General features: G+C 35.1%; 1 protein-coding gene across 2 annotated transcripts in view; it reads left to right on the forward strand.

Annotated features, from left to right (window-relative positions):
* Positions 1-27500, forward strand: part of LOC135204105 (toll-like receptor 3) — a 159101-nt gene that overhangs the window by 36211 nt on the left and 95390 nt on the right. The gene's annotated exons all lie outside the window — the stretch shown is intronic.

Below are 27500 nucleotides of genomic sequence, written 5' to 3' on the forward strand. Positions count from 1 at the left end.
AGAGTATATAACAAAAACCTCTTTATGGTAACAGCAATGGGCAATCACTTGGTTTTATTCTTCTTTCAGTTTAACATTATTTAGAAATATATTAAACCATACTTGACATATTTGCTGAGTTAAATGTACAAACTCTTCATTTCTGTTTGATGCTAATGAGAGGAATCTCGTAGGAATTTTTACTATAACATAATGTAAATGAACTTGCTTGATCTTACAGGAGAATATTATAGCATATATTACGGTACTCTTTACTTAGTAGAGATAATATATGATTTAATGAAATTATCATAACAATTTCATAACATAATAAGCTTTAAAAATGTTTTTGACTAGGTGGTAAATGAAACAGATTAATACAAGTCTAATAAACACCCTTTTTAATTACAACATCGGCAGACACTGATTAATGAGTACACACAAGTGATAAGTTTGGCTCATATTTGTCTGGCATGATTAATCATTTCTAGTATTTTTCATTGGTACACAGATGCACACACACACACGCATACTATTCTCTCTCTCTCTCTCTCTCTCTCTCTCCATTCTCTGCTTATAATTCAAAAACATACATACATTCATACATGCAGATTAGTCGTGTAATTTTGATATATAGTGATTATTCTGAAATGTATATAATGCTAATTAACGACATAGGGGCATCTATGCATGAGTAAAATATATACATCAAACATAAACGTTTACATACTCGCAGATGCGCGTTTATGGATGCATAAATATATATGTATATATATACACACACATATATATATATACATATATATATATATATATATATATATATATATATATATATATATATAGTGTATATATGTGTGTGTGTGTGTGTTTTATGCGCATTCATGTAGAAGTAGTCTAAAAAATTAATTGATAATCAGGCAATTCTGCATTACATGGCAGTAGTGTTTTACATTATATCTTTCAGATCTCAGAATAATTTCATACTTATTAAGAATTTCAGCAGATTATAACATTATGCAAAATACTGAACTCAATGAATAAAAATACTCAGTAATGTGTTTCACATCAGTGCGTCAAATATCGTATTTTTTAGAAAGTAACATTTTAAAATCTTAGCTTGGAACATCCACCAGGGCCTTTATCTGTCTATCCATCTATCTATCTACCTACCTATCTACGTAATTATTATTCAGTTGAACTACATTATGGCTGTGGTTTTATAAGTAGTTTTAGAAACAAAGACTATATAGCTCTGAGTTAGTATTGCTGTACTTTACTTTATAATGAAGTTTGAGGTTTTGGTTCTATGGCATTTGCCATACATATATACTATATATATATATATATATATATATATATATATATATATATATATAGATATATATAATATATATAGTAAACACTGATATTTCATCCATAATAGGAATCACTTCACATGTGGAATACTCATTGTCGCCTTATTATCTATTACAATTTTATCAAAATCGTTTCATTGGACTTCTTTGTAATTTTCTATTTTATTGTTAATATATCCCAACGGTAATATTGTCTTTCCTTGTAATTTTATGCTCATGTTTCTATACACCAATACAGTACATTTTTATTCCGTTATGAGTTTTATATGCATTAGGTATCAAAATTAAAATGTCTTCTTACTGTTACCATATTGTAGTGTTTCCCATCCATCCATATATATATATATATATATATATATATATATATATATATTATATATATTACAAATGCTAAAGTTATCTTTGTTTACCTTCTCTCTTTCAGCAAACTGAATGACATGAATCACCTGTGGAATATCGCTACTTATACGTTTTCATCTATTCATGTTTAGAAAAAAAAAACGACATACAGTACATCGAGAGCTGTAATAAATTCTTAAATAATTTATTTGATATCACATACATTAATAATAGTGAGGAATGATTATTATTACTTATAATAATTCCCTCAAAGAAATAAGTCATCGATTTATGAAATTACTGATAGAATATAGAGTGATATTCTCTTAGTAGGGAAATATTATAAGCTATTGGTCCTGCCTGGAAGTAGTTGTTACTCGTATTATAATTCCATTTTCATTACGAACAATTCTCTTCAACGTTATTTATACGTTTTTTTAGATTCAACGTAATACGATATATGTTTGCAGTTTTAGTGACTGCATTTTGCCATCAACTTCACTACGAACCTTTCGCTTATAAGTCTATTCTTAACATTTTATTTTATTTTCATTCAATAACTGACATCCTCACATGGTTCCTTATAGTATGTTGAATTTATGACAGAGGTCCAGATGAAGAATTATTTGGGATTTTCAGTCTATATTCCTATATACCATGTAGGAATATAGACTGAAAATTAGAAGTATATGGCATAGTGACTACAATAGCCTTCCTTCCTTCATTCATAAATATTTGCCACGATCTCCTTCACTGAGTTGTAGTAATATAGAAGTTCTGAAAGTGTCAGTCTTCTTGAATCACTATAACTCATTGCAAAATTGCTAGCAATAGCTCTATACTCACTAGAGCTCCATGGGCAATGAAGTTCCCCTATCGTATATAGTGAGCTCCTGACCAGTGAATTCCACACTTTCTTTTAAAAAAACCCTTTATTCTCTGTCGAATAACCAGCATTGCCTCAGAGCCGCTCGAACGAAAACAGAGGGCTCCCGGTTAATGAATCACTATAGGTAATTACGGGTCCACTTGATATATGTAGGTGTTTATGTTCACTAAGGCTGTGTGTCACATTCATTAACGGAAAGAAATATTGCATCTCAAAACCATTAGAATTTATGGGGAGGGATGGGGGAGTTCCCCAAGGTTCTCTTGTTCTTGTTTCGATAGAAGGATAGATAGGTAGATAGACAGATCGATAGATGGATAGATTCATTAAAAAATTAATAGATGGTTAGAGTATGATTTTTATTATTCTTATTACTATTAGGGGATGGGGAAGTTTCGACATTTGAATAAAAAAAATTATGTAAGAGAGAGAGAGAGAGATAGAGCGGACCTAGAAGTTTTACGACTTCAAATAATGAAGTTTATGGTAAAAAAAAAAATAATAATGAGAATTAGAATAAAAAGAAAGACAAAAATATTATTCCTTCGATATATTTTTATAGTAATAATGACAAAAATAGTAATAACAGTAACGAGAAGAAGTTGAGAGAGAGAGAGAGAGAGAGAAGAAGAGAGAGAGAGAGAGAGAGAGAGAGAGAGAGAGAGTAATGGCTATCGATTGCTACTATTCCCTTGATATCTTTGATGGCAAAAGTTTTTGCATTTGATCAAGAACAAAAAAGAAAAAAGAAAAAAAGAAAGAAAATAAAAGAACTGCATGGTTATTTCCACCTCACACATTGGGGAAAATAATAAACATTACGGGAACTGGAGCGATCAAAGAGAGAATTCGTTTAACAGCAAATGTTGCGTACGGGAGACTTCGTTTGGTTCGCGTTTGTTTTTGCTTTGGAAATGTGTGTGGGGGTTGAGTGTGTGTGTGTGTGTTTTTTATTTAGAGTGGGAGTTTAGATTCATTCTTACAGCCAGTACTACTGAAAGCTAATAAATTGTATTATTATTATTATTATTATTATTATTTATTATTATTATTGTTATTATTATTATTATTATATATTTTTTCAAAACAGATCCCCTAAAGTTCTGTCTACAGAGGTTCTTTAAATATATGTGCAAATAAATAACTATGGAATTTTTCTCAATTATTATTATTGTTATTGTTGTTGTTGTCGTTGTTGTCGTCAGCAATGTTTGCGTGTAATCGTACATCACTTTATTATGTGTATCTAAATTTTCTTAACTTTATTGTATATACCTTGTCTACTTCTGCAAATGTCCTTGAGCTGAAATAAAGGACATTATTATTATTATTATTATTATTATTATTATTATTATTATTATTATTATTATTATTATTATTATTATTATTATTAATCTAACTATTTGCCTAACTGTATTAAAACTTGATTGTCTACCTTTGTCAATGTCATTAAGTTGAAATAAAGGACATTATTGTTATTGTTATTAAACGATGAATGTTTGTGAATTTTACAAGATTCTTCAAGACCTTTCAGTTCAATAGATAGCGTGTTTGTGTGTGGCTTAATTATTAAGTCTAGGACCATCTGAAATAGGTAAATGGTTAGTAACCCCAAATAACAATTAATTGCATTTAAACAGTCCTACAACTCATTTCAATTTCCCTTTTAGCAAAGAGACCGATTCCGGGGCAATTCTTCCATCCACCTACGACAAGCGACAACCAACTTCGGGATCAATACAAGAGACGAAACATTTCTGAAAATTATGCATTACTCTTCGAGATCAAGCAAGAAGATAAAGAACTCTTGAAAGTTGAGAGAGAGAGAGAGAGAGAGAGAGAGAGAGAGAGAGAGAGAGGAGAGAGGAAAAAAAACTTTATCGCTTGGTGAAACGAGTTCTCACTCTTTGGAATGGCTATATCTAACTCACTTAACTCTGGAGTCCAGAAGCCTTCAGAACCTAGGAACGCCAGTATCCCTTTTTCCTCCTTGCCTGTCAATCTATCTATCTATCCATCTATCTATCTATCTATCTATCCACTTTACTTTTTTGTATTATGTATCTGCGTATCCTTCTCACTACAATTTTGAGTTGTCTATCTACCTATCTGTCTTCATTCTTTCTGTGCTTTCATCTGTTTATCTATTACAAAGTAAGATATTGATCTATCTATTTCAGTTTTGTCTCTTTGCGTCTTGACATAACAAAAAACGAGATATGAATCCTTTCTGGAGTTTGGTAACTGAAAAAATGAAAAGAATAAATAGTGTGAAAATATTGTACAAACTTCCAGTTACACAACCGAACCGCAACTCAAAACAATAGCGCGCAAATGTCACCTTGCCCACTGCGTTCCACGTACTAACATAGTATCCCTCTATGAGGGATATTTATAAACTCTTCTTCTTCTTCTTGGTATTCCCACTAAGAACCGCATTCAGCATCTCTCCTTGTAATAACCTGACTCACAAGCGCGTCGCTTTTACTCCATTCTTAATTGTTCCTTCTGCCTCATGAATTTCAATCTCGTTATTAAGAGGATGGGCGAATTGTGAAGGCGAGAGAGAGAGAGAGAGAGAGAGAGAGAGAGAGAGAGAGAGAGAGAGAGGAAGTTCTCCAGAGTTAAGACGCCTCATGGCTTCAGCGTACGTAACGGCTTAGATATGTGCATTGAAAAAAGAGAGAGAGCGAAAGAGAGGCTTCTTACTACAACATTAGACATTAGATACATGCATTCACATTGCAAGATTGGAAAGAGAGAGAGAGAGAGAGAGAGAGAGAGAACTGTTTGCGTCTTTGCTTGGTATCCTGTCGCAGGAGCTCAAAAGGGAAAAGGAAGCTTAATCCAATAAAAACAATCCAAAAGTCGTCCCGAATCCTTCATATCCCTTCCATTAGCTTTCTTCTTCCTTAACTGCGCATCCGCCTCTCCACTTACCCTCCATTAATCCAGCGTGCAACGAAGCTGCAATTTGCATGCCGTAGGCCTTTGATTCATAAACGTCTTACGGACCAATACACAGAGGTCTTGTGAGACCGCCCCGGTTTGAAGCATCGGTCTAATATTTTGTTTACTGGAAATAATACAATATCGCAAGAGTGGGTGAAATTGCCTCAAAGAAATGATACAATATACATCGGGAGAAATATTGTGTCCTGGACGTAATGCAATATTCACCAATTAAGGGGACTGCTTCAAAGAAAGTGCTGCGATATTAAAAAAAAAAAAAATCATGTCGTTGCGAAGGAGACACGCCGAAAGCAGAGAGAGAGAGAGAGAGAGAGAGAGAGAGAGAGAGAGAGAGAGAGAGAGAGAGTAAACAAAATAATTAAGGCCCGGGGGAAGAAGTAAGCGCTCGAAGAAAATTATGAATGGCCAGAAAATATAATTAGAGGTCTAGACATATAAAATTTAGGACAGCTGTGATTAGAACAAATTTCCCGAAAAAAATACAAGAAATTCGGATTCAACTAATCATTTATGTGAATCTTAAGAATAAGACAAGAGCCACCAGGATATTAGTCTGAAAAAATTAGTTGTTTGTTTAATAAGAACACTGAACCAAACGACTGTAATATACGGAACATATGCGTGTTAAATTAGATAATTTATGAGAAGCTTGAATTATTAGAAGAGCCTTCAAGATTTAAGAATGAGAAAATTGAACGTCAATGAATAAGAATGTAGAAAAAAATAACACGAACTTTCTGCGTAAAAGGATAGAAAAATCAAATTTAAAAAAAAAACGAAAATGGGAAATTTTGTTGATCTCATTTAACGATTTTCAGAAAAAAACTGTTTCGTTCTTGAATATACCACAACAATAATTAATTTACAAGTGAACTGTACGGAAAAATGAATCCCATGGAAAACTTTGGCGCAATTTCACAAGGATTATTCCAAACCCCCGGTTACTGAACACATCTCTTTCCCAGATCTCTTGTGGTGTCAGATGCGAACAGAACAAGAAATTGTAACTATGCTGTTGGAGAAGGCTCTTGAAATTTAAGATTTCCGTATCCTACCCAGCAGCCTGATTTAGTAGCAAGGAAAAGGGTTTCCCGAATTTTTCTCCTCCAGGTTATAAATCGAGACTTTTTTTTTTTTTTTTCCTGGAAACCCAACCTTAATGTAAACTTTCTACTCTTGTTTTTTTTTTAAATACGTTGTACTGATATTTCCCAAGGACACAAAGAATGTCGTGAATAGATGGAAGATCACTGTGTTTTAAAACTCTTGAAGTAATGTGGCACGAGAAGAATTTATCAAAGAGCACATTTCATTTCCTTTTAAACAGAGCTTTTATTTCTCATATCTTGACCTGTAGTATATAATTAGGATAACGAATCGTATAATATACATTTGTTATATTCATTTTTCTTCTAATTTTTTCCCGTAGGTTTTTCAAATTTAGCTCAATCTAAACAGTGGGGCAAAAGAAAAAAAAATTGGAGGCTCAAGCTTGCACATTCGCAAGACGTAAGACATACATACATACATACATACATACATACATACATTCATTCTACAGCAATAAAACTGCAGTTCGGACATATGACCTGCTTTTTGCCTCGTTGTATGCGTCACCATATTGGCATATTGAGAGCTGGTCTAACAATATAAAACAGCCAAAAAAAGATTTTCCTTCAATAGCGTGTCAGAACCATATTTCTATATATTTATTTTTTATTTATTTTTTAAGCACAAACGTCGGTATTGTGAGGCGAGGGGATGGGGTTGTGAGGAGGGGGGGTTCAGAGGGGAGACCCCCACAATAACAGCAAATATCAGATGGACTAATCCGTTTTTGTGAAAGCTGGTTACACTCGGTAGGAATACGGCCAAAGGTTTTATTGGCTTAGAACACAAAGCTCTACTGGTCTATAATTGCTTTGGCTTTTGAAAAAAAAAAAAAAAAAAAACTCGTCCCGTTCAAAAATATAAACAAATACTGAAGGAATTCGGGATCCACGAAATGAAAAGGACTGATAAAAAAGTCCCAAAAAATGAGAGACGGTTAGGTTTTTCTGGTTTGAGATTTTTGCCTTTTATTGTTTGTGTATTTGTAAAGGGGCTTGATTTGTAATGTACTGATAAATTTAATCCACCCTGACAAAATGCATTAGCTACCTTGATGCAGTTGCAATGGTTGGAGAAGAATCAGTGAGATGCATTAGTAAACGCTGAAGCTGAAAGGTCTCACGTCAATTGAATTTGTCAGTCGGTTTATTTGTCAACGATTTTTCCATTACTTTTCATTTTGTCTGCACGCGCTTTATCGATTTTTTTTAAAAATCAAATTTTCAAGCAGTATACGGAGTTATTCATTGAACGGGTCATTTTCATAATTCTTAGTTGTCTGTCGTACTTTGTCTCTCTCTCTCTCTCATATCCACACATACATTGTACATACATATAGACACACACTTCTTATTTTCTTAATCCATTCACTTTCTTGATATCTGTAGACGTCCAGAGAGATATTTGTAACGTCATTTTCTGTTCCCTTTTCTTTAATTTTTCTTCCCTTCAGTCGCAGTTGAATCTTTTGATGAGTCCTTGAGAGGTTCTCTGTCTTCTCAATCCTGGTTTTGAAGTCCTTTCATTATTCTTTAAATGAAACTCATAAGGTTTTCTCAAAGGGTGGATTAATAATTTAGCTTCATGGATACCCTGTGTTGTCAACCCGGTTAATATAAGTATTCTCTGTGACGTAAACCTAGCTGATATTCTGAAAGGGAGAATCAGTTAATAAGCATTATGATTTTCCTTTGCTCTGTAACCCAGTGGATATTTTCAAAGGGTAAATTAAGAACTGAATAAGGTGGATGTTCCCAGTGGGTGGAAATTCTGCGATCATTGGTACTTTTAGTTTGGAGTATTCCCTGTTAAGCAACTTCCGTTCTTCTAGTTTTTTTCATTTCGTCGAAAAGGAAACATTAGAGAGTTAAGATTACATCACTGTATTATGAAGTCTATGGCGTGTAGCCAGGGCTCCTTCTCAGCTTGATCCCTAATCAGGGTCGCTGTTTTTAACTGGCCTCCTCAAGCTACGTCTGCCTTGAACAGCAGCTCGTTTTAAAACTGGTTTTGGCGATTGTTTTGGGGAAGGATAGCCTTCCTGACTTCAAACCTCCCTGTTTATGAAGGTTTCGTACCGGCTTGGCCCACGGTGGCTTGGTTGGGTTGTGAATTGATGAATTAGTGTGTATCTTACGGACTCATAAGATATCCTCGAAGGACACATAAGAAGTTATCATTAAAGGTATCCTGTGTGCTGTTATGAGGATATTCTCAGATGGCTGAAATTTCCTAAGCATTTAGATGATATCTTAGTGTGATCTTTAAATGTTGGAGATCGTTCTTCAATGATAAACATTTCACAAAGCTGAGGTACTTTGTTTGAGCCGAGTTTTGAGGTCTGAGATAACAATCACATTGATGTCAACTGAGAACAATTTTCAAATTGATATACTGTATACTTTCACAATGACTAGCATTACATAAGTCGAAGTACAAATAATCTGGATAAAACTAAGGGCAATAGTCATCAAATCAAAATACGTATTATCTATATATTAGCTAAATCCACGAGAAGAAGTTCGGATTCCTTCTAGAAAATTGTAAATTGAAAATAAAGAAGAAACAACCAGCAGCTACTTAAAAAGAAGAGTAAAGCGTGGCAGGGAAGTAATTAGTCTTGAAGATGGAGTCTGAGGGTAAGTGGTTAAAGGGTAAAAGTAGTTTAAGGAGTCAAGGATCCCCTTCATCTCTGGTGTGTTTGTGGATGCGTTGGTGAGGGACGGAAAGGAAGGAGATAGACTATATATTTTCGTCCTTGTTTTGGCTTAAACCGGTCTTGTACCAACGCGGTCTCTTGTCTTTGGAGTAGCCATTAGATATATGCGTTCCCTTGTGTATAAAAATGGTTGGTCATTTGTGGTTACTTGTGTTTATAAAGAATTATTACAATGAATTACATAAATTTTTCCGAGTTTTCATTTGGACGTAAATTGTGCTTTCCATATTCGCCTGATGAGTTCAAGATTGCTTTTTAGTCGTGATCCTCATTTGTTGACGAGGTCAGAATTTCATTGTTCTCATTTTACGAAGAAATCAGGATTAGGCTTTTTCTATGGGAAATTCTATGGGATCTGTTATTATTATTATTATTAGTATTATTATTATTATCATTATTATGATTGTTGAGGTGCTCCCATGGAATATTGGAAACTGGTTATTTTTGTTTGTATGGTGTTTTTACGTTGCATGGAACCAGTGGTTATTCAGCAACGGGACCAACTACTTTACGTGACTTCCGAACCACGTCGAAACTGGTTATTATCTTCCCAAGAGAAAAGTAATCAATAACAAGAATGAGAGGTAAACAGAATAATTAACTATACGATAAACAGTAACCCAGAGAGCAATAAAACCAGATAAATAAAAGATGTAGGACATTGTGAATAAAACCTCCAAGCATAAACAGCCGTAGTGTTGCCATAAAGTAGATTTCCTATAACTACAGTTAAGGGGAACCTGACGCTCTCCAAAACGAGTAAAGCGCACTAACAAGAAAAATGCCCACTGAAAATATCTGTCAACAAAATGTTGAAGCCCGATATTATGTGGCAGGAAAAATTATAGTTTAGGATAAATTGGGACTCGAGATAGAAGATGTAAAAAATTAAAATGTTTTTTGATGTAAAATCGAGTAAGAGGTGATAATAATAATAATAATAATAAAATAGGACAAGACTAGAATAGCTGAAGGAAGTCAAGTCGAACAAAACTAAAACTGCCAACTATTCAGAACAGAGAGGCTAAAATTAGAGGGATTCTTCGAACTGCATTGATCTAATAACCGCTTCAGTTTAGAACGAAATGTATTGAAAGGTTTTGTGAAATTAACTTAATTCCAAAAATGACCATAAAAAAGATGAAAAACGAACAAAAAAAAGAGAAGGCTTTTATATTCCGTTCACATACGTTCCCCCTGATATTCTATATCCTTGACTAACTTTTCTCTCTCTCTCTCTCTCTCTCTCTCTCTCTCTCTCTCTCTCTCTCTTCAACCTTTTTGTACAGGCGTGTTGGCCATTGAAATAAGATTTATTCTTTTAAATCCAGGAGCTGGAAAGGGCAGCGGTCAGTGGAGGTTACACTGTAGGTGGTAGATAAATAGATAGATATGTACTGAATAAAAATCACGCAGTAAACTGGAGTACGAATATCTCTAGATATAAGCAGAAAAATATTTATAATAAATATGAGCTGTGTTTTATCAGAGAGAGAGAGAGACAGACAGACAGACAGACAGACAGAGAGAAAGACAAAGAGACAGAGAGAGATGATAAATTACAGTTTTGGTAGCTGACTCTGTTTTAAGAAACATAAACAATAAAATAATATTTTTGCATAGAAGAGAGAGATGACAACATATTTATTCAACAAATAAAGTTCTATTTCTCAAATAAATATCAATTTCCAGACGGACGGACAAACCGACAGTTATATCTCATAATAAATTACTGAAACAAATAAGAAATATTTTTTCAAAAAAACACTCACAGTCAAGCAGCTTTAATAAAACACCAAACACTTTCTTCTTCTTCTTTTTCTTCTTCTTCTTCTTCTTCTTCTTCTTCTTCTTCTTCTTCTTCTTCCTGGTTATCACCATTTTCACCATCAGCATCACCATCAAGCACATCATTAACACCGAGGCCCATCTTCTTTGAGGGCGTACATCAAAGACACACAGTCATTGCAAGCAATTGCTGAAGTCATTCTGAGAAGAGTATTTCAAAGCTAAGATGAAGGTGCGTACATTAGGTCTTCTGAATGTCGGAAGTAGTAGCGAGTGTTAATTCGTTATTTCAAGTCTAGGATGAGAGCTGTTCCTTTCTTTTGTGGTGCTTGATTGCTTGTTTTGTTATACACACACACACACACACACACCACACACACACACATATATATATATACATGCATATATATGTATATACATACTATTTATGTCTGTGTGTGTTTGTGTGTGTTTGTGTGTGTGGGTAGCTGGGTGTTTGGATCCCAGCTTCCACGAAAGCAAAGATAACAATGAGAGATGGAGACATAAAAAAAGGGGGAGACGTAATATAAAAAAAAGGGCACTGACCCGTTTTCAAAGGGGTGCTTGACCTTTCCCAACCCACGACGCCGCCCCACTTTTCGGCAGTCGACCTTTCGATTTTTAGCCCCTTTCTCTCGCGAAAGCAGCTCCCAAAATCAATCCCTTGGGAGAAAGTCACGTTCTGCCAAATCCAATTGGCCATTCAAAAAGAGAGAAGCCAAGACTGAGTCCACGGTTTTTTGTTTGCTTACCATTTCCGACAAATTCGAATGAGATCCCAAGATTTGTCCGACGGGGACGGGAATGCGTGTACATATATACATGCTGCATCACCGGCTCGCTCAGATGTTCTGTCTTCTACCCACTCACTTACTCACTCATTCAGTTGTTCACTAACGTACTCATCTGTTCACTCACTCATTCAGTTGTTCACTAACGTACTCATCTGTTCACTCACTCATTCAGTTGTTCACTCACGCACTCATCTGTTCACTCACTCATTCAGTTGTTTAACTCAAGTACTCATAGATTCACTCAATTGCTAACTCACTTGCTCACTCATTTGTGCAGTCACTCACTCATTCAGTTTACTCTCGCTCACTCATTTGTACACTCACTCACTCATTCCAGTTTACTCACGCTCACTCATTTGTGCAGTCACTCACTCATTCAGTTTCCTCTCGCTCACTCATTTGTACACTCACTCACTCATTCATTTTCCTCATGGTCAATCATTTGTACACTCACTCATTCAGTTTACTCACGCTCTCAGTTGTTCCTTCGCTCATTCACCCACTCACTGAGTTGTTGACTCACTCATTCACATCAGTTGTTCACTCATTCCTTCATTAGTTCACTTACTGACTCATTCATTCAAATGATTACTCACGTACTCAGTTGTTCACTCGATCATTCACTCACTTAGTGGTTTACTCAATCATTCACTCCCACATTTGTTCTCTCACTCACTCACTCATTTAGTTGATTACTCACGCACTCAGTTGTTCACTCATTCATTCACCCACTCACTCATTCACTCACTTAGTTGTTCACTCACTCATTCACTCCCACATTTGTTCTCTCACTCACTAACTTACTCATTTAGTTAATTACTGGCGCACTTAGTTGTTCACTCATTCATTCACCCACTCACTCATTCACTCACTTAGTTGTTCACTCACTCATTCACTGACACATTTGTTCTCTCTCTCACTCGCTCACTCATTCATTATTTCAGTTGATTACTCACGCACTCATTTGTTTATTCACTCACTCACTCGTTTGTTCACGCTTTCACTCACTCGTTCGTGCCCATTGAATTACTAAGTCATTTACTGAATAATGAAATCTAATTCACAAATCTTATCATTTGTTGAACTATTGTTAAGTGTAAATAAATAAGAGAAAGTCAGATGATATCATACAATGTTTTTGACGGACGAACATATAAACCTTGAATCGACTCTTGATCTGTAACTCATTCAAAAACAGAGAAAACATTCAAACACACTTACACAGGCGCACGCACATATACACACACTAACACAGAAACGCACACATATACATACACACAAACTCGTGCAATTTTGCAGCGGCGCTTTTGGGGTCATCGATACGATCAGGAAGACCTTCATTGAAGGCATTGGGTATTTACCTTCTTCCTACTTCAATTTTTCCCTTTTCAGCCATCTCTTTTTATTCCTAATATTAACTTTTTCCTTCATTCTTTCTTACTCTTCCTTACTTATCCCTTCTTGTTTCTCTTCTTATACGATATCTTGTTTTTCTCATTCCTCTTCTACCCTCTTATTTTTCTTCGTCATTTTCCTTTCTTCCCTATACTAATTTTTTCCACCATTCTCTCTCACTCTTATTCCTTCGTGTTTCTCTTCTTATAGGATATCTTGTTTTTCTCACGCTTCTTCTTCTTCCTCTTCTTCTTCTTCTTCTTCTTCGTCATTTATCCTTTTTTTCTCCTCATTATATCCCTACATTAATTTTTTCCTTCATTCTTTTTCACTCTTGCATAATTGCTTATTCCTTCGTGTTTATCGTCTTATACGATATCTTGTTTTTCTCATTCCTCTCCTACCTTCTTCTTCTTCTACTTCTTCTTCTTCTTCTTAAAGGTGAGGTTATGGCCCTCTCCCATAATCTATGCAAACACGAAGGTGCAAAAGATGTCGAGGAAAAATCGCAGAGCCTGGGAATAACAACGAGGTCTTTTTCGTCCTAATTATGGCTCTGTCGACGCCTCCAGATTTTATAGCGCTTTTACAGTTTAGTGTATAAGAGCTGTCATGGCAGGGAGAATTCGAAGTGGTACAGTGCACAGATGGATAAGTAAGATTCGATATATATATTATATATAGATATATATATATATATATATATATATATCTATATCTATATATATAGATATATATATATATATATATATATATATATATCTATATATATAGATATATATATATATATATATATATATATATATATATATATATAGATGATATATATATAATATATGTATATATATATAAATATATCTATATATATATATATATATATATATATATATATATATGTATATATATATATATATATATATATATATATATATATGTATATATATCTATATCTATAGATATTATATATATATATACATATATATATATATATATATAGATATATATATATATATATATATACGTATATATATATATATATATATATATATATATATATATATATATATATATATAGATAGCATAGATATATATATATATACATTAAATATATATATATATATATATATATATATATATAGATATATATAGATAGATATATATATATATATATATATATATATATATATCTATATATGTATATCTATATATATATATATATATATATATGTATATATATCTATACATATATATATATATATATATATATATATCTATATCATATCTATATATATATATATCAGCGAATACCACAGGCATCGTCGGGATACAGAGAAAGCGGTTGGTACTGACCTTCTGCCTATCACTTTCCTGTGGCATTCGCTTATATAATGAAGTCGCGTGCGTCTGCTGTGGTTTTTCAAGAATATACTATATATATATATATATATATATATATATATATATATATATTATATATATATATATATATATACATATACATGCATAGGTAGGATGGATATACAGTATATAAATGTATTTATATTGTGTCAGTAATCTCAGGTATTCAAGCAGTAAAAGTATCAAAGGAAAGGGAAAGAAAGTGTAGCGTTATGTGATTAAATTTCATTACTTGAGAAAAATGTGAGGTAAGAATTTCCAAAGAATTATTATTATTATTATTTTATTTGAAACTCGAAAACTGAAATGAGAACGTTATGCGACTGAATTTCACTTCGTAAAAAACGTATCCAAAAAATAAAAAAAAAGCGAAAAAGCAAAATGGAAGCGTTCTTTAACGGTGCCAGAATTTCATATCCGCGTCATTTTCTTGGAAATGACGGATATGATTTTGTTTTCACCTTCATTTTTCTCTCTTTTGCCCGGAAATCTCAGTTCCGTCGTGATTGGCGCCCGGACAGGTGTCATATCAAGCAACAGTCGAAATTTGAAGAATTTTTGTATTCTGTTTATTTCGTGTTGTCGTTTTTGTTGTAAAGGCGTCTGTGGAAAATCTGCTTACATGCATGTAAATCGCAGAGAAGTACGGGATAAGTTGCTTCATAATTAGCTTTATATAATCAGCTATTGTCGTTTTTTTTATTTATTTCTTTTCTTAGCTGACAGTAAATCTAATTTCGATATCATTGCAGCTTATAGTGATTGGATGAACGAGGACCATCGGTAAAAATGCGGCTAGGCCTATATTGCAAGTTCCTTTTTATTTTTTTCAATTTATTCATGGAGCGAGTATTAGTTTTTTTTATTGGATCGTCAGTTCACAAAACTAAAAACACATACTATAATTCTCTAGATATAGTATTTGTCTACCTATTACCTTAGCTCTCTTTCTTTCTCTAACACTATTCATTTTCTCTCTTCCATCGTGGTTCCGTCTCTCACTCCCCCAAGCTTTGTATTAACTTTCTTATAGTGTTCATATATTCTTTCATTTCCTTGGCCTCTCTCTCTCTCTCTCTCTCTCTCTCTCTCTCTCTCTCTCTCTCTCTCTCTCTTTTAGAGCACAAGTCCGTTATCATCTTAATATATCTCTCCTTTATCATAACTTTTTCTCTCACGCTTCCCCACCGTAGCACCCAATTTCTCTGAATCACTTTCTTATTATCCTTATATATTCTCTCTCTCTCTCTCTCTCTCTCTCTCTCTCTCTCTCTCTCTCATTACCTTTATATGTCTTTCCTTGTGACTATGTCATTCACTCTCCTCCCCCTTCTTAGCACCAATATCTCATCCACCTTCCTATTGTCTTCCTAAAGTCTCAACCTCATCCCCCCCCCCATTCTCTCTCTCTCTCTCTCTCTCTCTCTCTCTCTCTCTCTCTCTCTCTCTCTCCTTCTCCGGTTTATGTTGTGTCTCAACTTTTATGACAGCAATTTGCAACTATTGCAGAAGCGGATTTGACCTAAATCTAACTCCCATTCCAGTTCCCTAAGAGTTGGATCCTGGGAGTTAATATTATTTTTATGTTGTTGCAAAGACGACGATCTCAACTCCGTCCGAACTTTGGCCATGATAACGATGTTGCACTCCCGATATGAACTGTTTGCCGACGCAATTGAAATTTTATTTCGACTCGGGAAGTCTCACTCATTTTTTTTCTCCCCCCGATCCAGGGCGCCGTGCAGTGGTGGTGGTGTCAGGGTTCGTCTTTGGCGGGAATTTAATCAGTTATCTTGATTCATTCAGAGGACTCTTTGTACCTTTTATCTTAATTAGGAATCAACTGATGTTTATCCTCATGTTGGCTACGTAGTTGCGTGGAGTCATGTCTGATCTCTGCTAGAATAGTGTTTTAAGTCTTTATTAACTCAAAATATATTATTGGCGTTAGTTATATGCTAGCAAATGAAGATATAACCCAACTATCGCCATTTATTCATTAAATAACTCACTTTCAAGGTGCCTAATAGGGCATAGAGTTAAATGAATGCATGAATGAAACTGACATGTATGGGAGCGCACCTGGCTGAAGGAGCAAGTCAATCAATCATTATCTGATTACTCTCGAACCCGACCCAGCTGACGAACCAAGGAACGAGCATATTCATTCTTCCCTGTCACCTGTTCAAGGTCGATATTTGAAGTAGACACTTTGTTGTCTCTGAGAGATGTTTTTTTTTTTTCCTTACAAGAGAAAATGGTTAGGTGAGCACTTCTCTCTGTACTGATGATGCTCTGTCGAATCCATTTCGAACCACGCGTATGCTATGCTACAGCTGAATCGAACCTGGTCTGAGGCTTCGTACGTAAGTGTTGGAAAGTGAAGAAAAGTCTGAGGTTGGAGAACTGGTAAATACTCCTTTTCGAAGTTTGGTTTTGTAAGATTGAGTTTTGAATCAGGTGCATCTTACAGGTAATTCGAACCAGACTTGAACCTTTTTCAAAAATATATATCATTTTGAACGAAAAACTTAATGTTAGGAAAATGGTAAATACTAAAAAATTGAAGTTTCTTAAAGTCACTAGTTTAGTGGTTATCCTGACACAGAAAAACAGACGCTAGAAGGCCTAATAAACATACACCTCAAAAATGCCCCAAAAACACCTATTAGAATAACCCCTAAATAGATAAAAATTGACATCAAAGAAAGAACTAGTGCCTAACATCCTAGCCCTTCATCCATACTATATGGCCTTGGTAATTCCCTGAAAAACTCCAATTGATTTAAAACATTCAAAAGCTTTAAAAACGAATTAACGAATACCTCTAAACAGCAGAGCAAACCCAATGTAAAAAAAAAAAAAAAAAAAAAAAATGAGCAAAAAAGAAAAGGATTACTCACCAAGATCCAGAACTCCCCCACCCCTCCTCCCCACACAGACACACAAAATAATAATAATAAACAAAGGATTACTCACTGAAATCCAAACTCCCCCCCCCCCCCCCACCCCCGCCCACCCTCCTCCTCCTCCTCTGGTCCTCACATGGCTGGTAGCTGCAGCAGCAGCAGCCTTTGGTGCACACGGAGTAAAACGCTGACTGTGCAAATTATGAAGCAGCTTGCGAGACATGTAGTTAGCGCTCGGGGGGCGGGGGGAATGGCGGCGTGTGGGGGTTGAGAGAAGAAGCATCCTCTGGGAAAAACAGGTGTATAAACATTCGGATATTCTCGGAAGCATTTCTGGGAAATCTCGAGGTCTTCCTCTGCTCGTTATCGTAGAAGATGGCAGCGACTTCTTGTCTCCTGTAGAGAAGTAGGTATGTGTGTGTGTGTGCGTGTGTGTGTGTGTATGTATGTATGTGTGTGAGTGTGAGTGTTCTGTATCTTGCGCTGAAGAGGTAAACAACTCCAGCACCTTTAAAGACTCCGGCTTATTCGGTTAGGTTAAAGCGAAGAAATTAGAGGATGGTCTGCATCTTATCTTCCCTGGAACTGCACTTGCATTCTCTCTCTCTCTCTCTCTCTCTCTCTCTCTCTTCTCAGAAATTATACGAACTTAAAAATCTGTTATAAGAAATAGTTATTAATTAACTAAAATACTCCAATTTAAGATGTCAGCTGAGACTATATTTGTCCTTATCATTTACTAAGTTTCCTGATAAATTGTTGAGTGGAAGGATTTGTTCATTATGTGTTTTATTTTTATTTCTGCCAACCTGTTTTTATCATCGAATTAGTCAATAATTTCTATTGCATACTTCTGTTTAATTAAGTATACTGGACTCTTACTCTTTCAAGTAGGTGTAATACGTACCTGTAAATTTCTTGCTAATTATGGTAGAGTATATGAATGTTTACATCAGACATTTGTCAGTCTGTCTGATCAGTTGTCAGTGTGTGTGTGTGTGTGTAACTATATGTATGTGCATCTACTCGTGTATATCCACTGCCTTCTGTCTTATTGTCTTTTGTACTTTCCGTCAGCACGCATCGCTCTGCGAAAGTTTTCCTGTTTACATTTTCACCCACTACCGAGAACGTCACTGTACAGGCCTTCGAGTTTAATCGCGAGGAAAGCTTTCCATTACGAAAGTGAGTGTGTGTGTGTGTGTTTGTGTGTATGTGTGTGTGTGTACGTATGTGTCTCAGAGTCTCCTCCTTCAACAGCTGCTGCTGCGATATCAGTGCAACTTTAGTGAGAAAGAGATTAAAGTAATAATTTCCAACACGTTGCCAAATAAATTTTGCGTTCACATACCGCATTGCATTAAGGAAAGTGATGTTCACTTGCATATGCATGACGCCGTTGCACTCCCGTTTTGCACACCGAGTGGGATGCCGTCTCTCTCTCTCTCTCTCTCTCTCTCAGTGCAGGCCGTGTTCTAGGTTTTGAGTGCTGCTATTTTGTGCAATGGGAATCTCTCTCTCTCTCCATTTGCTCCTAGTTTGTTCTTTACAGGCAATCTCTCTCTCTCTCTCTCTCTCTCTCCGTGACTGCGCGCTTTCTACTTATTCTTAATAAGTTCTCCACAAATAATCTCTTAATCTCTTTCTCTACCTATTTCCTCATAATTCATAGTTGGCCCTAACTCTTTAAGTCTTTCATTGTGTGCCTGTCTGTCTCTGACTTTTATTATGTCATTGATAAGTGATCCTTGAACAGTCTCTCTCTCTCTCTCTCTCTCTCTCTCTCTCTCTCGCACTGTTCACCAAATTGATAAATACAAGAAGCGGTTTTGTGATGATTATTTAATTTATTTTCCGAACATCTCAGTCAATAAACCGATCCAAATAGCACAAATGGATTGTATCTTATAAGACGTCTTTTTTTTTATTTATTTATAACCAGAATGAAGAGTATTTCCAAGTTTAAAATCGTAAATATACATTTTAGTGAAATACCAATCTTAATACTTTTGTACCTGACTCAATTACCTATCGTGGCTCATTTTATCTCATAGCCGCCTATACAGGACAACTGTACCTATGACCAAGTCTCGATGAAAGAGGCGTGATTGTACATCAGGTTTTATATACTAGGTATTTAAACGTTTATGCGTGAGTGTGTATGAACGTTTGTAACATTTTTATGTAAACTTTTCGAAAAGCTTCATCTACAAAAAATTCCGTCACGATCACAAACACCAAAACAACAAGAGCGAATTAAACGAATTTTTTTTCCTGCTATCTCATAAAAAAAAACTATTATCAGGGCGTGAAGACGATGCAGCCACGCTTTCACGTTCCTCATTATCATCATTCTAGTTAATTACTCGCAGGCTATTTATCACCTTTATGAGAAAAAAGGAGTAATAAGCAATTAGGAAGATATATTAAACGCCTGGCTCATATCCCGTCCAACGACATCATACATGATGGCATCCTCTTGGTGGGGAAATATGTTACACGGAAAAAAAAAAAAAAAAAAAAAAAAACTCTGGAGATGGAGCAGGCTGGCCGGATGGCTATTTAGCTTTGAAAATGGTTAGGGTCCTTGATCGGAAATCGCCTGCGTCGTTTAGGTTACCTTTTGGCGCCCAAAATTTAGACGCGCGCTCGCACACTCACACACACACACACACACGCATATATATATATATATATATATATATATATATATATATATATATATATATATATATATATATATATATATATATATGAGTGTGTGTACACGTATACTGCACATTTATATATATATATATATATATATATATATATATATATATATATATATATATATATATATCATGATTTGTGTCTGTGTCTTTACATTTGTATTGCGAGATAAGTATTATCGTCTATTTCCTTGCATTTTCAATAACTTTCAACATCCATTTCCTACAGATGATGTTCACACAAACCTTGACAACGTGTGGAGTGAATCTAATGTCTGAATTGGCAGTGTTTTCTGCAATATTCAGAATCACATACTTGACGATGATGTCACAGCATTCCTTAAGGAATACAGATTTATGCAGATTGCAGCGTCGGCGGTAATGCGTTGAAGCCGTGGCCTGCTCTGCACTGGGATTTTTCAAGACTTGAACAAGTGATTTGTGGAGACTGAAAACCTGACAATCATTTGTGCAATGTCGTATCAAATTGAACAATGTAGACAGGATGTTTTAGAATACAGGAGTTCAGAAAGTTGCCAGATTTTTGCTTAACAACGGTCGCTTACAGAGCGACAGAGAAGAGGGACGGGACACTGCGCTGGTTGATAAGGTCCTATATACATCCATCCTATCCACCCAGTTTAGGACCAGGGAGAACCAGACAGTGACTGAAATTAGTAAGAATTTATATATATGTATATATATTATATATATATATATGTATATATATATAGTATAGTATGTATAATATATATATACATATATATATATATATATATATATATATTATATATATATATATATTATATATATATATATATATATACACACACACACACACACACACACACATATATATACATATATATATATATATATATATATATATATATATGGTTCCTCTCCTCTAATTCCTATAGTTTTCTGCGGAATGAAGTGGCCATCCCCACTTCACATCAGTTTAACCCAGTTAATCGTTTAAGCCAAAGGACACGATGAACTGAAATGAAATACCAACTCATGTATACATGCGCATGCGTAGTATATATCCATAAAATGTATTATATTTCCACAACACGCAAAATCATGGCAGAACTCGATAACTCCAGGAACAAAATCATCCACTTTTTCTTCTCCTCTTCCTCAGTCATCAATATTTATGAGGTGTATATGTTAGGTGGTAAATCCTCTCCCGCCAGTTGTCCGTTCTTGTACAGATCCTTCTCACGTCCGCTTCATCTGTCTTTGTTTTTTCCTCATTTTTTCCCTCACTTTTTCCTCGCTTTTTTAGTCTCCTTTTTCATCGATTTTTGTCGTATTTTTTTTTTCTAAGGTTAACTCACTTTTTCTTTATCTTTTTCTCCCTGGTGCTGATGACCTGTCAAATTTTCTCATGACGAATTTGAACCACTGAGTTATTATTATTATTATTATTATTATTATTATTATTATTATTATTATTATTTTGTAATATTTTGCTGCAAGAGCTGAGTTAAATTTTCTACGCATGTTTAAAATGTATCTCCTTCCAGTCCGTTATTATTATTATTATTATTATTATTATTATTATTATTATTATTATTATTATTATTAAACGAAATGACAAAATCCAAGGTAATTAAATCTAAGAATACGATACCAGTACTTTGTTCGTAATTTTGGGTATACGAAAAAAAAGTTATTGTAGTTTCAAATTGAAGTGAACTAAAACCAAAAATTAGATTATGGCGTCCTCTCTGATATTAAACGTCAAAACGTTGAAAAAAATAGTCCATAGAATTTTGAATACTTCTCAGTTTTAGATAAGATAACAAGAAGATATAGCTTTTAGAAAATCATTGTAAATGATACGGGAATCACAAGGATCCATGGAATCCTTAGTAATTCATTTAAAGAAATTTCTGAATCTCGCAAATATTAAGTATAACCCTCAATACAAGAGGAAAAAAACACATACATATTCATCGAACTATGAGTATTTATAGTGAACCATTTAAGTTAAGGAAACCACCCAAGAAATAGAATAAATCTATAATAATAATTACATAAGAAAGCTTCCTTGTTATCAAAATGAGAGTAATTCACTTAAAGGAAAGAAAATATCAGGACAAAATACCAACAAGAATTAGGAATAAATCAGGTAAGGTAAGAATTTAACGAAAAAAAAACTCCCATACTTATAAAACCAAAATGAGAAAAAAAAAATGGGGGAAAACGTAAAATAACATCATTCTCCATAATGAGAAGCATCATAGGAAGAAGAAGAAGAAGAAGAAGAAAAAAAAAGACTCCTCGGAATATATTGTTATGGCGTGGATGATTCATTGCTCCCAATGCCTCATCTTCGATGTCTCTTGTCGTGACAATAAATCATTAGAAATGGAGCCCCGCTCTCATCATTATATATTTCCCATTGAAAAAAGTAAAAAAAAAAAAAAAAAAAAAAAAAAAAAAACCCTCTTTTGCAATGAATCTGCAACGTGAATGGCATCCAGATGATTGTTGATTTCATTGCAAAAAGAGGAGAGGGAGGAAAAGGACGAGTGGGATGAGGTGGAGGAGGAGAAGGAGGAGGAGGAGGAAGAAGAGGAAGAGCAGTAGCAGGAGCAGGAGGAGGAGGGAAAGGAAAAGGAGGAGGAGGAAGAGGAAAAGAAGGAGGAAGATGAGGAAAAGTGAGAAGGAGCAGGATGAGAAGGAGGAGGAGTAGGAAGAGGACGGAAACGTCATGCATGAGTGGGTATATCTATTTATCTAAACACAAACCGGGATATCCAGAAACCGGAAGCACAAATAGAAGTATTCTTTACGGAATGAACTCTCCGTATATATATATATATATATATATATATATATATATATATATATATATATATATATATATATATATATATATATATATATATATATATATACACGTACACACATATTTACCTGTCTATCTATAAGATTGGTCCATCTCCAGCATTTATAATTTATTTTATAATATATTCATAAATTTCAATCGGTGAGACGACAATTTTGCATCGTAGTTAGAGAAATCAATTGAGTTTTCTGAGCTCTCTCTCTCTCTCTCTCTCTCTCTCTCTATTCTTTAATTAGCTCATAAACTCTTCCAGCGTGATCAAAACAAAATCATATTAAGCAGATCTGTTAAGTTGCCTTTCTCCTCTCTCTCTCTCTCTCTCTCTCTCTCTCTCTCTCTCTCGTAGAGACGCGAGAAGAACAGACCACAAAAACACACTCAGGCACTTGGCAACACATAGCAACACAGTCTGAAATCAGAAGGCGCAAACTATACCCATGTATGTAGACACGGACGAAGATTTAAAGTACCCATGCATATAGGTACGCAAAGAAAAGTACAGACGACTTATGCATACACACACACTCACACATAGCCGGGGCATAGACCAACCAGGCCACAAACACAGACAGATAGACAGACACACAGACCAGCTGATTAAACCCCCCGATGAAGAGCTCCGACGGGAAAGTAAGAGGAGCAGAAATGATGCGGAACACATAATTAGAACGATTCCCGAATATCTGGGTCGCCAGGGAATTCTGCTCAGCTAATGTAGGCTAACTAGAATCAAAGATGGAGGGCGGATTGGATAGAGGGGAAGAGTGGGAAAGGTACTGCTAGTAAAGGAATAGAGAGAGAGAGAGAGAAAGCGTCGATAATTTGGGCGAATGGAGTGGATGGGAGAAGGGGTGATAGTGGTGGAAGTGTATGGCAACGTGGATAAATGTGCCGAATAGATGGGATTAGTAATGCGATATAAGGTTTTAAGACGAAAAAATAAAGGACATTTAGCTAATGGGGTAAAGGAAGGAGGATGAAATAAAAGGAGAGACAAGGTTTAGAATATGTGGATAGATAAGAACAACTGTTGAAAATTGCGGAGTTTAAGATGATACATAGAAAACGACGACGCTATATTATTCTATATCATTGATTTTCTCTGCATAAAATAGAGCGATGGGAGCGATAGATAAATGAGAATGTCGATAGATAAGCGAGGAAGGAGAGAATTAGGGAAAAACATGGAACACTGAAGAAAATATATAAAATCAGAGACAGCATAAAAATAGAAAACTAAGAATTAAAGAGATGTCCCTACTCAGAATCAAAGGTAGACGGTGGGTGGATAGACAAGGAGAACAACGAGATGTAGAACGAAAAGGAACACTAAAATGGAAGCGATAAGTAGAAACTAAGACGTGATCTGTTTGGGAAGGAGTTGATAAAGGAATTTGATAAACGTAAGGAAATGAATGGTTGTATTAAAGGTGATGAGATCATTGTTAAAGGTGAAAATTTACGGGGGCTACCCAAGAACAAGAGCTCATGCTGGCACAAGGACTAAGAAATAAGAAAAAGGTCAGAATTTGTTATCTTTAAACTTCAACCTTTTCATATTAAATACAATTACTCAACTCAAAAATGTAAGAAATTAATTACTTGAATCTCTCTCTCTCTCTCTCTCTCTCTCTACTCTCTCTCTCTCTCTCTCTCTCTCTCTCTCTCTCTCTCTCTCTCTCTCTCTCTCCCCTTTGATGGTTTATGAGGAACAATGTTGTGGCAGTTTTGTGCAAAGGTTCATCCTTCCTTAATTTATTGCCTAAAATTAGATTTTTCAGTGATTATTTTCTTTTTCTATCAATTTGGAGAACTTTTCCCGGACTAAAAAGGAGGAGGCAACTTTCTGATATATATATATATATTATATATATATATATAATTTAAATATTATTATATAAATATTGTATACACCACCAAAATATATATATATATATATATATATAGTATTATATTAATACTATATTATATATATATGTATACACACCAAGAAATATATATATATATATATATATATATATATATATATATATATATATATATATATATAGTCATTCTAGGTTTAATTGACTTGTCAGTGCATGACCACACTGAGCAATAAAGTAACCATTTTTGACAAATTGTTACGGAAATTAGGCACTGAGGCCTTTAAAATACCTGGAAGGGTGACCAGCATGCCTAGCAAGAAAGGTTACCGCATAAACCCTCATGAACTCCTCATTGTTCAGCAGATCTCCGTTACAGAGGGCCGCAACTATTATCAGATTTTCAGAAATATTCCGATTTTCCATTTCGTGTTCGTTTTCAGAGCCCCTTTAATCAGAGTTTGTAATTTTGCTCGTGTGCGCGCGTGTATACGGGCGTATGTGTGTTTTGGGGTCCTTTTAATTAAAGCTGTATTTTCTACCGCCCTGTTTCGATAGAACACAAGCTCGCTTGTATGATTTTTGGGGGAGGGGGAGGCGGGGTTCTCTTGAGATGAAAGCCACCTCCAACAAAATTGTGTAATGAAATATTCCATTTAATTTTGCCGACTATTATATTCGGTTGCAGTACAGCTGAGTGACGTCATTTCCTCTCTCTCTCTCTCACTCTCTCTCTCTCTCTCTCTAAGCGGATAATCCTATGGCAATGACAGGGCTGAATATTTCAGGGATCTCTGGGGAATATTAGAAGATAGGATAGTATTACTGACACCATAAATTAATGCTGATTCTGGAAAAGACTGCAATAATATCAGAAAAAATATGAAACATTATTAAGGAGAACAAAGAACAAAGCCTCTGGAAGATAGAACAATATAAGAACGACCAATTAGTTTCCATTGGATGGAACAACATCACAAGGAACATGGAACGATGTCATTTGGAAGATGCATCTACATCACTGATAACTTGAGACTGCATTAAAGAGAAGCTGGAACTGTACAGTGAAAAAATGGAGAACTGGAACAATATCATGAGAGGATGGAACAAGGTGAACGTGGAACAGTATCAAGGGGCACAAAGAACTTTATCAAGAACAAGCAGCCGTGTCAGTGAGACCTTGGAACCAATGTTATTGAACGGACTTCATACGAATCTAGAACAATCCTGAGAGGTGCAATTAACAATACCATGAAGAACATCGAACAATATCATCACGAATGTGTTCATGAATGACTCGGTCCTTACAACAAGGACAAAGAATAGTAACGGGGGGTTGGGGGGAGGTTGGCTCTCATTAACTAATGACCCTTTCTTAATTGTGCCACTGACTTAATGAAAAGCCAATTCGTTCCCTACCCTGATTGATTGCTCTAAATACAACAGGAGTTTTCCGTCTGCTGGACAACGAAGGATTCGAAGGATGTATTTCCCATTGGAGGTTATCAAAGGATTTATTCAGCTTGATAATGTGCAAGAATTTATTTCCTGTTAGGGAATGCTGGAAGATTTATTTAGTTAGATAATGTTAATTGATTTAATTGTTGCAACACATAGAAGGATTTATTCAGGCGGAGGGTATCGACGAGTCTTATTGGATCAAATAATATTGCGAGATTCTCTCCGCTGGGCAATATTGAATCATTTGTTTTGCCTCAGTATCGAAGAATGTCGTTTTCCGACTATCAGTGGATCTATTCCGCTGAGGGGAAAAAATCGGGAGATTTATTTCGCCTGAAGAATATGTACGCAAAGAATATGTACGTCCCTCCCCTCTGATTCAATTCTTATTCCCGTAATGGTCCCCGTTTGATTGATGATTGAATCTTGTTATTGAATCTCTGGTCAATTCGACATTTCATTACCTGGACGCTGATTCAGCACATCCAAGCTATTGAATGCGATTCATCTTGATTTGTCCAGCCGCCGTCATCGGCCGCGTTCGAATGGAGGGAAAAATGTATTAGGTTTCCTCTGATTTTATTTTATTTTTCTACTTTATTTTTTCTCTCTTTAACTGTATTCAATCAAAGAATTTCAAGCCTTAGTGCATTTTCTATCCCTTAACTGCCAAACTTCGGATTTTTCACCCTGTCTGTGTCGTATAGGTCTAAATTGAGAGGAAAAATTATATTAATGTTCAGTGTCTTTAACCGTTCGGTTTATAGACTGTAATCCCCGTATTAGTATTAGCAGTGCTAAACTGGATAGCCTTTGCAACTGTTCACATTTCAAGAATTCTTTTCATGCTGCAGTTTGCCTGGTCTTCCTTCTCGTGTCTTCGTATTTTCTTCAGCCCTTGGTGAGATAGGGGCACTGGAATGACCCT

This window comes from Macrobrachium nipponense, chromosome 44 (assembly GCF_015104395.2).
Source record: "Macrobrachium nipponense isolate FS-2020 chromosome 44, ASM1510439v2, whole genome shotgun sequence".
Taxonomy (NCBI): Eukaryota; Metazoa; Arthropoda; class Malacostraca; order Decapoda; family Palaemonidae; genus Macrobrachium; species Macrobrachium nipponense.